Here is a 13723-nt window from a genome sequence, read left to right as displayed (position 1 = left end):
TTCTTGTGTCTGCGTGGCTTTTGCAGGACACGTTGCCGGCTGCACAGCAGGGGAACAGCTGGCGGTGCTGGACCCCACTGACACATTGGCTGGTGTTTTTCTCTGTGCAGCTAGCACATCTGGGCAAAAACTGGCGGTGTGTTAGAGCCCAGGGACAGCAGGAGGAGGAGCAGGAGGAGGAGGAGCAGGGGGAGGGGAGTGTAGGCCGAAGCCTGCACAGGCGGCAGCTTTGGGTGTGTTGTGTCTGCGTGGCTTTTGCAGGACACGTTGCCGGCTACACAGCAGGGGAACAGCTGGCGGTGCTGGACCCCACTGACACATTGGCGAGGTGTTTGGCTCTGTGCAGCCAGCACTTCCGGACAGCAACTAGCGTTGTTGGAGCCCGGGCTCTGCAGGTGGAGCAGAGTGTAGGCCGAAGCCTAATTGAACCGATTTCAAAAGTCACCTTTAACCCCCCCTCAGGGGTTACAAAGTAGAAGAGCCACAGCTTATGCAGCAGCAGTGCTGCGCAAGTCAAAGGTTGCTCTTGTAATTTTTCTCCTTGCACACGCTGAATGGAACACGTATAACATTTAGCCCTTTATACAGTCAAACTGTGTAATGGAGGCGAGAGTTCCCTTTGTAATGAGACGCAGCACAGGTGTCAAGAATCCCACCTTGGTGCTGGGTGCAGCCTCCCGAGCGTTGTTATTTGCTGTACAGGAGTCTGCGCTGTCGTGTTATCCCCTGGCCTAGCGCCGTTAGCGCTGCCCATCTTCTGGCATCATGTAATGTCGGCCGGTGCGGTTCGCGATGACCATGAATCCCAGCCCCGCAGTGTCTTAACATTGTTAAAACACTGCGGGGCTGGGATTCAGGGCCTGGCGCAGCACATATGTTGGCCTCTCACACTCGGGTCCTTACACCCGCTTCAGACTGTGCGGCGTCATCTGATCCCTTATCGCATGCCACGGCCATGAAGCCGCACAGTCCGAAGAAGGCGGAAGGAGAGGAGGGACAGGCGAACTGATGCACTGATCCTGCCCATCAATCACACCCTCGCAGTCCCAATAAATAAGACAACGAGGGGCGTTGTGTGGGTCAGGGCGGCCGCAGAGGCGCAGCCAGCCAAACAATGATGCCAGAAGACGGGCAGCGCTACCAAGGGGGTTGCAGCGTGTCATTACAAAGGAAAGTCACACCACCGGGACGGTTAAATGGTCACACAGAGGACACATTGCAGACGTGTTTTCAGTTCCACATGTGCGAGGAGAATACGTTTCTGAGCCACCTTGCACACATGCAGCATTACCGCTGTACAAGGTGGCTGGATAACGTAAAAACGCCTGGGGGAGGGGGGACAGGTTCCCTTCAATTTCAGTTCTTGTGTCTGCGTGGCTTTTGCAGGACACGTTGCCGGCTGCACAGCAGGGGAACAGCTGGCGGTGCTGGACCCCACTGACACATTGGCTGGTGTTTTTCTCTGTGCAGCTAGCACATCTGGGCAAAAACTGGCGGTGTGTTAGAGCCCAGGGACAGCAGGAGGAGGAGCAGGAGGAGGAGGAGCAGGGGGAGGGGAGTGTAGGCCGAAGCCTGCACAGGCGGCAGCTTTGGGTGTGTTGTGTCTGCGTGGCTTTTGCAGGACACGTTGCCGGCTACACAGCAGGGGAACAGCTGGCGGTGCTGGACCCCACTGACACATTGGCGAGGTGTTTGGCTCTGTGCAGCCAGCACTTCCGGACAGCAACTAGCGTTGTTGGAGCCCGGGCTCTGCAGGTGGAGCAGAGTGTAGGCCGAAGCCTAATTGAACCGATTTCAAAAGTCACCTTTAACCCCCCCTCAGGGGTTACAAAGTAGAAGAGCCACAGCTTATGCAGCAGCAGTGCTGCGCAAGTCAAAGGTTGCTCTTGTAATTTTTCTTCTTGCACACGCTGAATGGAACACGTATAACATTTAGCCCTTTATACAGTCAAACTGTGTAATGGAGGCGAGAGTTCCCTTTGTAATGAGACGCAGCACAGGTGTCAAGAATCCCACCTTGGTGCTGGGTGCAGCCTCCCGAGCGTTGTTATTTGCTGTACAGGAGTCTGCGCTGTCGTGTTATCCCCTGGCCTAGCGCCGTTAGCGCTGCCCATCTTCTGGCATCATGTAATGTCGGCCGGTGCGGTTCGCGATGACCATGAATCCCAGCCCCGCAGTGTCTTAACATTGTTAAAACACTGCGGGGCTGGGATTCAGGGCCTGGCGCAGCACATATGTTGGCCTCTCACACTCGGGTCCTTACACCCGCTTCAGACTGTGCGGCGTCATCTGATCCCTTATCGCATGCCACGGCCATGAAGCCGCACAGTCCGAAGAAGGCGGAAGGAGAGGAGGGACAGGCGAACTGATGCACTGATCCTGCCCATCAATCACACCCTCGCAGTCCCAATAAATAAGACAACGAGGGGCGTTGTGTGGGTCAGGGCGGCCGCAGAGGCGCAGCCAGCCAAACAATGATGCCAGAAGACGGGCAGCGCTACCAAGGGGGTTGCAGCGTGTCATTACAAAGGAAAGTCACACCACCGGGACGGTTAAATGGTCACACAGAGGACACATTGCAGACGTGTTTTCAGTTCCACATGTGCGAGGAGAATACGTTTCTGAGCCACCTTGCACACATGCAGCATTACCGCTGTACAAGGTGGCTGGATAACGTAAAAACGCCTGGGGGAGGGGGGACAGGTTCCCTTCAATTTCAGTTCTTGTGTCTGCGTGGCTTTTGCAGGACACGTTGCCGGCTGCACAGCAGGGGAACAGCTGGCGGTGCTGGACCCCACTGACACATTGGCTGGTGTTTTTCTCTGTGCAGCTAGCACATCTGGGCCCCAACTGGCGGTGTGTTAGAGCCCAGGGACAGCAGGAGGAGGAGCAGGAGGAGGAGGAGCAGGGGGAGGGGAGTGTAGGCCGAAGCCTGCACTGGCGGCAGCTTTGGGTCTGTTGTGTCTGCGTGGCTTTTGCAGGACACGTTGCCGGCTACACAGCAGGGGAACAGCTGGCGGTGCTGGACCCCACTGACACATTGGCGAGGTGTTTGGCTCTGTGCAGCCAGCACTTCCGGACAGCAACTAGCGTTGTTGGAGCCCGGGCTCTGCAGGTGGAGCAGAGTGTAGGCCGAAGCCTACTTGAACCGATTTCAAAGGTCACCTTTAACCCCCCCTCAGGGGTTAGAAAGTAGAAGAGCCACAGCTTATGCAGCAGCAGTGCTGCGCAAGTCAAAGGTTGCTCTTGTAATTTTTCTCCTTGCACACGCTGAATGGAACACGTATAACATTTAGCCCTTTATACAGTCAAACTGTGTAATGGAGGCGAGAGTTCCCTTTGTAATGAGACGCAGCACAGGTGTCAAGAATCCCACCTTGGTGCTGGGTGCAGCCTCCCGAGCGTTGTTATTTGCTGTACAGGAGTCTGCGCTGTCGTGTTATCCCCTGGCCTAGCGCCGTTAGCGCTGCCCATCTTCTGGCATCATGTAATGTCGGCCGGTGCGGTTCGCGATGACCATGAATCCCAGCCCCGCAGTGTCTTAACATTGTTAAAACACTGCGGGGCTGGGATTCAGGGCCTGGCGCAGCACATATGTTGGCCTCTCACACTCGGGTCCTTACACCCGCTTCAGACTGTGCGGCGTCATCTGATCCCTTATCGCATGCCACGGCCATGAAGCCGCACAGTCCGAAGAAGGCGGAAGGAGAGGAGGGACAGGCGAACTGATGCACTGATCCTGCCCATCAATCACACCCTCGCAGTCCCAATAAATAAGACAACGAGGGGCGTTGTGTGGGTCAGGGCGGCCGCAGAGGCGCAGCCAGCCAAACAATGATGCCAGAAGACGGGCAGCGTTACCAAGGAGCTTGTTGCGTGTGTCAATACAAAGTCAAATCACACCTGAGGGACGTTTTAATGGTCACAGAGGACACATTTTAGACGTGTTCACTTCAACATGGGCAAGGAGAATAAGTTTCTGAGCCACCTTGAACACATGCAGCATTACTGCTGTTCAAGGTAGCTGTAAAACATAGAAACACCTGGGGGAGGGGGGACAGGTTCCCTTCAATTTCAGTTCTTGTGTCTGCGTGGCGGTCGCAGGACACGTTGCCGGCTACACAGCAGGGGAACAGCTGGCGGTGCTGAACCCCACTGACACATTGGCTGGTGTTTTTCTCTGTGCAGCTAGCACATCTGGGCAAAAACTGGCGGTGTTAGAGCCCAGGGTCAGCAGGAGGAGCAGGGGGAGCGGAGTGTAGGCCGAAGCCTGCACTCGAGCAAGTTGAAAGGAAACCTTTAACCCCCCCCCCCCAGGCGTTTGTAGCTGAAAGAGCCATTGTGTACAGCACTAATGCTGGAAAAGGTAAACTTAGCTCTTTTAATTATGGTCCTTGTACATGCGGAACCAAACATTTATGAAATGTGTCTCCTCACAGCGTTAAACCGTCCGGTAGGTGGAACTTTCCTTTGTCGTGTGACGCAGCACAGCCATCATTTTTACCCCCTTGGCGCCGTGCGCCCCCTCCTCAGCGTTGTTTGAATCTGTCCCGGAGCCTGCGCTGTTAGGTTAGCCCTTGGCCATGCACACATGTTGCGCTGCCCGTCTTCTGACCTCATTTGGTGTCAGGCTGGCTGCGCCTGTGCGGGTGCGCTGGCCGAGATCCCGCCTCGCAGTGTCGTCTAATGTAATCCCACCGCGGGCCTGTGATCCGTGCCCGTGCGCAGTGCATATCCTCTCCTCTCACTCCCCTCCCTACGGCTTTTTCAGACTGTGCGGTGTCACGGCCGTGGCATGCTATTAGGGACCAGCTGACATCGCACAGTCTGAAGAAGCCGTAGGGAGGGGAGTGAGAGGAGAGGATATGCACTGCGCACGGGCACGGATCACAGGCCCGCGGTGGGATTACATTAGACGACACTGCGAGGCGGGATCTCGGCCAGCGCACCCGCACAGGCGCAGCCAGCCTGACACCAAATGAGGTCAGAAGACGGGCAGCGCAACATGTGTGCATGGCCAAGGGCTAACCTAACAGCGCAGGCTCCGGGACAGATTCAAACAACGCTGAGGAGGGGGCGCACGGCGCCAAGGGGGTAAAAATGATGGCTGTGCTGCGTCACACGACAAAGGAAAGTTCCACCTACCGGACGGTTTAACGCTGTGTGGGGACACATTTCATAAGTGTTAGGTTCAGCATGTGCAAGGAGCATCACGAAAAGAGGCACTTTTTCCCTTTGCATTATTACTGCTGCACAAGGTGGCTCCTTCAGTAACAAACGCCTGGGGGGGGGGGGGTCAGGTTCCCTTACATTTAACTTGTTGTGTCTGCGTGGCGGTCGCAGTACACGTTGCCGTATACACAGCAGGGGAACAGCTGGCGGTGCTGAACCCCACTAACACATTGGCGAGGTGTTTGGCTCTGTGCGTACAGCACTTCTGGACGGCAACTAGCGGTGTTGGAGCCCAGGGACAGGTGGAGGAGGAGGAGGTTGGAGGAGGTTGGAGGAGGTAGGAGGGATTGCCACACACACAGCAGGGGAACAGCTGACGTTACTGAACCCCAATAACAGAGGAGGGACTGTTGACTGTGCATACAGCACTTCTGGACGGCAACTGGCGGTGTTGGAGCCCAGGGACAGGTGGAGGAGGAGGAGGTTGGAGGAGGTTGGAGGAGGTAGGAGGGATTGCCACACACACAGCAGGGGAACAGCTGACGTTACTGAACCCCAATAACAGAGGAGGGACTGTTGACTGTGCGTACAGCACTTCTGGACGGCAACTGGCGGTGTTGGAGCCCAGGGACAGGTGGAGGAGGAGGAGGTTGGAGGAGGTAGGAGGGATTGCCACACACACAGCAGGGGAACAGCTGACGTTACTGAACCCCAATAACAGAGGAGCGACTGTTGACTGTGCGTACAGCACTTCTGGACGGCAACTGGCGGTGTTGGAGCCCAGGGACAGGTGGAGGAGGAGGAGGTTGGAGGAGGTAGGAGGGATTGCCACACACACAGCAGGGGAACAGCTGACGTTACTGAACCCCAATAACAGAGGAGGGACTGTTGACTGTGCGTACAGCACTTCTGGACGGCAACTGGCGGTGTTGGAGCCCAGGGACAGGTGGAGGAGGAGGAGGTTGGAGGAGGTTGGAGGAGGTAGGAGGGATTGCCACACACACAGCAGGGGAACAGCTGACGTTACTGAACCCCAATAACAGAGGAGGGACTGTTGACTGTGCGTACAGCACTTCTGGACGGCAACTGGCGGTGTTGGAGCCCAGGGACAGGTGGAGGAGGAGGAGGTTGGAGGAGGTAGGAGGGATTGCCACACACACAGCAGGGGAACAGCTGACGTTACTGAACCCCAATAACAGAGGAGCGACTGTTGACTGTGCGTACAGCACTTCTGGACGGCAACTGGCGGTGTTGGAGCCCAGGGACAGGTGGAGGAGGAGGAGGTTGGAGGAGGTAGGAGGGATTGCCACACACACAGCAGGGGAACAGCTGACGTTACTGAACCCCAATAACAGAGGAGGGACTGTTGACTGTGCGTACAGCACTTCTGGACGGCAACTGGCGGTGTTGGAGCCCAGGGACAGGTGGAGGAGGAGGAGGTAGGAGGAGGTAGGAGGGATTGCCACACACACAGCAGGGGAACAGCTGACGTTACTGAACCCCAATAACAGAGGAGGGACTGTTGACTGTGCGTACAGCACTTCTGGACGGCAACTGGCGGTGTTGGAGCCCAGGGACAGGTGGAGGAGGAGGAGGTTGGAGGAGGTAGGAGGGATTGCCACACACACAGCAGGGGAACAGCTGACGTTACTGAACCCCAATAACAGAGGAGCGACTGTTGACTGTGCGTACAGCACTTCTGGACGGCAACTGGCGGTGTTGGAGCCCAGGGACAGGTGGAGGAGGAGGAGGTTGGAGGAGGTAGGAGGGATTGCCACACACACAGCAGGGGAACAGCTGACGTTACTGAACCCCAATAACAGAGGAGGGACTGTTGACTGTGCGTACAGCACTTCTGGACGGCAACTGGCGGTGTTGGAGCCCAGGGACAGGTGGAGGAGGAGGAGGTAGGAGGAGGTAGGAGGGATTGCCACACACACAGCAGGGGAACAGCTGACGTTACTGAACCCCAATAACAGAGGAGGGACTGTTGACTGTGCGTACAGCACTTCTGGACGGCAACTGGCGGTGTTGGAGCCCAGGGACAGGTGGAGGAGGAGGAGGTTGGAGGAGGTAGGAGGGATTGCCACACACACAGCAGGGGAACAGCTGACGTTACTGAACCCCAATAACAGAGGAGCGACTGTTGACTGTGCGTACAGCACTTCTGGACGGCAACTGGCGGTGTTGGAGCCCAGGGACAGGTGGAGGAGGAGGAGGTTGGAGGAGGTAGGAGGGATTGCCACACACACAGCAGGGGAACAGCTGACGTTACTGAACCCCAATAACAGAGGAGGGACTGTTGACTGTGCGTACAGCACTTCTGGACGGCAACTGGCGGTGTTGGAGCCCAGGGACAGGTGGAGGAGGAGGAGGTAGGAGGAGGTAGGAGGGATTGCCACACACACAGCAGGGGAACAGCTGACGTTACTGAACCCCAATAACAGAGGAGGGACTGTTGACTGTGCGTACAGCACTTCTGGACGGCAACTGGCGGTGTTGGAGCCCAGGGACAGGTGGAGGAGGAGGAGGTTGGAGGAGGTAGGAGGGATTGCCACACACACAGCAGGGGAACAGCTGACGTTACTGAACCCCAATAACAGAGGAGCGACTGTTGACTGTGCGTACAGCACTTCTGGACGGCAACTGGCGGTGTTGGAGCCCAGGGACAGGTGGAGGAGGAGGAGGTTGGAGGAGGTAGGAGGGATTGCCACACACACAGCAGGGGAACAGCTGACGTTACTGAACCCCAATAACAGAGGAGCGACTGTTGGGACTGTGCGTACAGCACTACCAGGCAACAACTAGCGGTGTTGGAGCCCAGGGACAGGTGGAAAAGCAGAGGAACACAATGTAGGCCGAAGCCTGAGAAAGTCGAAAGGGAACCTTTAACCCCCCCCCAAGGCGTTTGTAGCTGAAAGAGCCAGCTTGTGCAGCACAAAAGATGCAAAAGGAAAAGGTGGCTCTTTTCATCATGCTCCTTGCAAACACAGAACTAAACACTTATAAAATGTGTCCCCTGCAACCGTAAAACCGTCCCGGAGGTGGGACTTTCCTTCGTAATGTGACGCAGCCCAGCCGTCATTCCTACCCCCCCGGCGCCGCGCACCGGCTCCTCAGCGTTGTTTTATTCCGTCCAGGAGCCTGCGCTGTTATGTTATCCCGTGGCCAGGCACACTTAGCGCTGCCCGTCTTCTGGCATCATTTGGTGTCTGGATGGCTGCGCCTGTGCGGCCGCGCTGGCAGAGAGCCCGCCTCGCAGTGTCTTCTGATTTAATCCCACTGGGGGCCTGGGATCCATGGACATGCGCAGTGCATATCTGAACCTCCACCTCTCACTCATCTCCCTATGGCTTCTTCAGACTGTGCGGTGTCACGGCCGTGGCATGCTGTTAGGGACCAGCTGACACCGAACAGTCTGAAGAAGCCATAGGGAAATGAGTGAGAGGTGGAGGTTCAGATATGCACTGCGCATGTCCATGGATCCCAGGCCCCCAGTGGGATTAAATCAGAAGACACTGCGAGGCGGGCTCTCTGCCAGCGCGGCCGCACAGGCGCAGCCATCCAGACACCAAATGATGCCAGAAGACGGGCAGCGCTAAGTGTGCCTGGCCACGGGATAACATAACAGCGCAGGCTCCTGGACGGAATAAAACAACGCTGAGGAGCCGGTGCGCGGCGCCGGGGGGGTAGGAATGACGGCTGGGCTGCGTCACATTACGAAGGAAAGTCCCACCTCCGGGACGGTTTTACGGTATCAGTGGACACATTTTATAAGTGTTAAGTTCTGCGTGTGCAAGGAGCTAAACAAAAATAGCTACCTTTTCCTTGGGCAGCATTACTGCTGCACAAGGTGGCTCTTTCAGTAACAAACGCCTTGGGGGGGGGGGGACAGATTCCCTTACATTTCAGTTGTTGTGTCAGCGTGGCGGTCGCATGACACATTGCCGGCTACACAGCTGGGGATCAGCTGACGTTACTGAAACCCAATAACACTGGGTCGTATGTTTTGACTGTGCAGACGGCACGTCTGAGCCTCAACTGGCGGTGTTGGAGCCCAGGAATTTAAGTTCAGGTGGTAGAAAGATGAACACAACAGGAGACCTGGATAACGTATACAGTGACCTAATTATTCAATCAGGAGGAGGAGTGGCAAATTCCGGCGAGATCCAGGCCTTGTTCATTTTCAGGAAAGTAAGCCGGTCAACGTTATCGGAGGATAGTCGCATGCGACGGTCAGTTAGTACACCACCTGCAGCACTAAAGACACGTTCCGATAATACACTGGCCGCAGGGCAAGACAGCACCTCCAATGCATACTGGCTTAGCTCTGGCCATGTATCCAGCTTTGAGACCCAAAACTTGAAAGGGGAAGAGCCGTCTGGGAGTACAGCAAGAGGGCAAGACATGTAGTCTGTCACCATCTGACGGAACCGTTGCCTCCTGCTGACTGGAGCCGTCTGTGATGGTGTAGACTTTTGTGGCGGGCACAGAAAACTGTGCCACAGTTCGGCCATACTGGTCTTGCCTTGGGCAGAGGCACTGCTTCTGCTCCCTCTTTGTGCAGAGCCTCCACCACGGCCTGGACGCACTGAGCTGCTTTGGAATGCACTAGCAGCACTTCTCTCAGTTGGAATGGAGAAGATGATGGAATTGACCAGTGTGTCTTGGTACTCCCGCATTTTTCGCTCCCGGTTCAACGGTGTGATGAGGCTTTCTACGTTGTCCCGGTAGCGAGGATCGAGGAGGGTGAACACCCAATAATCAGACATGTTGAGAATGTGGGCGATGCGGCGGTCGTTTCTCAGGCACTGCAGCATGTAATCCACCATGTGCTGCAGACTGCCAACTGCCCAAGAAACGCTGTCCCCTGCTGGAGGCGTGATCTCTGCCCGCTCGTCATCACCCCACCCTCGCTGTACACACTGAGTACTGGACAATTGTGTAACTCCCTCCTCTGGACGGATGTCTTCCTCCTCCATTGACTCCTCCTCATCCTCCTCACAAACGGTCCCCTGCCTACGCGTTTGTGAGGAACCACGTGGCGCTGACTGTCCAGAAGATGATGGAAATGGTGAATCCTCATCCTCCACCTCTTCCACAACATCATCCCTTAGCGCTTGCAGTGATTTTTCAAGCAGGCAGATAAGGGGGACAGTCATGCTGACTAGTGCATCATCTGCACTCGCCATCCGCGTGGAATAATCAAAGGGACGCAAAACCTGGCAGACGTCATTCATAGTGGCCCACTCTGTGGTTGTGAAGTCTGTACGGCGCTGACTGCGACTTTTTTGCGCCTGAAGCAGCTGGTACTCCATTACAGCTTGCTGCTGCTCACACAACCGCTCCAACATATGTAACGTGGAATTCCACCTGGTAGGTAGGTCACATATGATGCGATGTTCCGGCAGGCGGTGTCGGCGCTGCAGAGCCGCAATGCGCGCTTTTGCCGTGCTGGAACGCCGCAAGTGAGCACACTCTAGACGGACCTTGTGCAGCAGTGCATCAAGATCCGGATAGTCCCTCAAAAAGCTCTGCACGACCAAATTGAGCACATGTGCCAGACATGGGATGTGAGTGAGGTTGCCGAGGCCCAGAGCTGCCACCAGATTTCGGCCATTATCACACACTACCATGCCTGGCTGGAGATTCGCTGGCACAAACCACACATCGCTCTCCTGCTTGATGGCATTCCAGAGCTCCTGCGCTGTGTGGCTACGATTCCCCAAGAAAATTAATTTCAAGACGGCCTGTTGACGTTTGGCCACGGCTGTGCTCATGTCGGTCGTAACAGGTACACGTTCATCACGGGTCCATGTGGAGGTGGACTGTGACGGCTCCTGCAGCGATGATTCTGAGGAACTGGTGTAAGAGGAGGAGTCAATGCGTACAGAATGGATTCCTGCAATCCTTGGAGTGGGCAGGACACGTCCTGCGCCACTCGCACGGTCTGTACCCGGCTCAACGACATTAACCCAATGGGCAGTGAGGGAAAGGTATCGCCCCTGTCCATGTTGACTGGTCCACGCATCGGTGGTGAGGTGGACCTTGCTACTGACGGCGTTCAGTAGCGCGTGTTTTATGTGTCCCTCCACATGCTTCTGCAGGGCAGGGACGGCTTGCCTGCTGAAGTAAAAGCGGCTGGGCACATTGTACTGTGGGACTGCCAATGACATCAAGTCACGGAAGCTGTCAGTCTCCACCAGCCTGAATGACAGCATTTCCAGTGACAGAAGTTTGGCAATGCCTGCAGTCAGAGCCTGTGCTCGTGGGTGGTTTGACGAGAAAGGCCGCCTTTTCTCCCATGCCTGTACTACCGATGGCTGTAGACTGGGCTGGGAGTGTGTGGATGACTGGGAAAGTGGCGCTGCGGGTGGAATTACAGCGGGTCTCTGGACAACAGGGGCAGAGGTTCTTCCACGGCGATCCTGGGAGGACGCCGAACCAGCTGCGTGTGAGGTAGAGGAAGAGGCAACACGAGCTGAAGAGGTGGTAGCTGCCGCTGTTGGTTGGCCTACCTCTTCAGTGTGTTTTTCTAACTCCGCCGGGTGCCTGTTGCGCACATGTTTCCACATGTTGGAGGTATTGAGGTTGCTGACATTTTTCCCTCTTTTGACTTTTTGATGACACACGTTGCATCTGACATAGCAAATGTCATCTGCAACTGTGTCAAAAAAGGACCAGGCACTGCAAGTCTTGGGAGCGCCCTTTTTGGCTTTTGGAAGAGACATGCTCCTAACGGGTGCCAAAGCGGAGGCTGCAGGATCCGCAGTCTTCCCCCTCCCTCTCCCTCTTTGGGCCGTACGGGGAATCTCTTCCTCAGAGCTGCTCCCACCACCTTCCTGTCCCTCACGCCAAGATGGGTCGAGGACCTCATCATCTACACTACCCTCTGCCCCCAACTGCTCCTCCTGGGTAGTCTCAGCAGCAGAGCACGCACCAGTAAGTGGCACCTGAGTGTCATCATCAGCTGATGCGGCCTGCGATGTGGTGACCGGAGCCACTGGCCCACCCGCCTCTTCAGAGGAAGACAGAAAAAGCTGTTGGGCATCACTGCACCCTGCCTCTTCTTCCATTTCTCCAATGCTGCTTGGCTGGCCCCCTGTTTCCAAGCCAAGAGATTCAGAGAACAGAAGTAGAGACGGCTCCTGTCCTGGGCTCTCTGTCTGCCTGGGCAATTTGGCAGGTGGTGAAGAGACAGATGGCTGCTCTCCAGTGCTCTGTGTCTGAGAGGATGTGGCACTAATGGAAGTTGATGCATTAGCTGCCATCCATCCGACAACAGCTTCAATTTGTTCTTCACACAGCAGCGGTGTACGGCGCTCGGACACAAAGCTTCGCATGAACGACTGTTGCCTGGTGAAAGTGGGTGCTGATGAGTCACCGGTGCCCGCAGCAGGCACAGAATCCCCACGTCCCCTCCCTGCTCCGCGACGGCTCCCACGCCCCCGTGCCTTACTCACTGCCTTCTTCATCTTGGTTGACTGATAAAGATAAGCAGAAAAGTACTAACGGATTTGTGTGCTTATTCCTGAGCAACTCCTCCTAACAGGTATAAGAAGCACTAATTATCTAAAGTGTGGACTAGACTTTAATATGAGCTAATGTGGCCTACAGAAATGTAAAGTGGTGTAACTGGTGTGTTTGGTGAACTTTATTATTTATTTATTTTTTGGGGGCTGAACTGACAACAGATAGAGCTGCAGTCACACGGAGACCGTGCAGACAGACGTAAACGGCGCTACAAGGCCCAAAAACCCTCCTCTACTTTATCCTATGTAGTGTTTTTCCACAAATTAGCTGGAGACGGGTGGAAAGACACTAATAGGATTTTTTTGAATAAATTAGCAGCAGACTACACTATTTGGAAAAAAAAGAAAATTGATTTGGCGGTATGACGCAGTGAAAAACCCTGAGCTGGAGACAACCAGGCTATAGCTGCTCACAGATTACAGGGCGAGCTGCAGTCACACGGAGACCGTGCAGACAGCCGTAAACGGCGCTGCAAGGCCCAAAAACCCTCCTCTACTTTATCCTATGTAGTGTTTTTCCACAAATTAGCTGGAGACGGGTGGAAAGACACTAATAGGATTTTTTTAAATTAATTAGCAGCAGACTACACTACTTTGAAAAAAAAGAAAATTGATTTGGCGGTATGACGCAGTGAAAAACCCTGAGCTGGAGACAACCAGGCTACAGCTGCTCACAGATTACAGGGCGAGCTGCAGTCACACGGAGACCGTGCAGACAGCCGTAAACGGCGCTGCAAGGCCCAAAAACCCTCCTCTACTTTATCCTATGTAGTGTTTTTCCACAAATTAGCTGGAGACGGGTGGAAAGACACTAATAGGATTTTTTTAAATTAATTAGCAGCAGACTACACTACTTTGAAAAAAAAGAAAATTGATTTGGCGGTATGACGCAGTGAAAAACCCTGAGCTGGAGACAACCAGGCTACAGCTGCTCACAGATTACAGGGCGAGCTGCAGTCACACGGAGACCGTGCAGACAGCCGTAAACGGCGCTGCAAGGCCCAAAAACCCTCCTCTAC

Source organism: Ranitomeya variabilis, chromosome 5 (genome assembly GCF_051348905.1).
Source record: "Ranitomeya variabilis isolate aRanVar5 chromosome 5, aRanVar5.hap1, whole genome shotgun sequence".
Classification (NCBI taxonomy): domain Eukaryota; kingdom Metazoa; phylum Chordata; class Amphibia; order Anura; family Dendrobatidae; genus Ranitomeya; species Ranitomeya variabilis.
The sequence above is the reverse complement of the archived record's forward strand: the minus strand, read 5'-3'. Positions refer to the sequence as shown.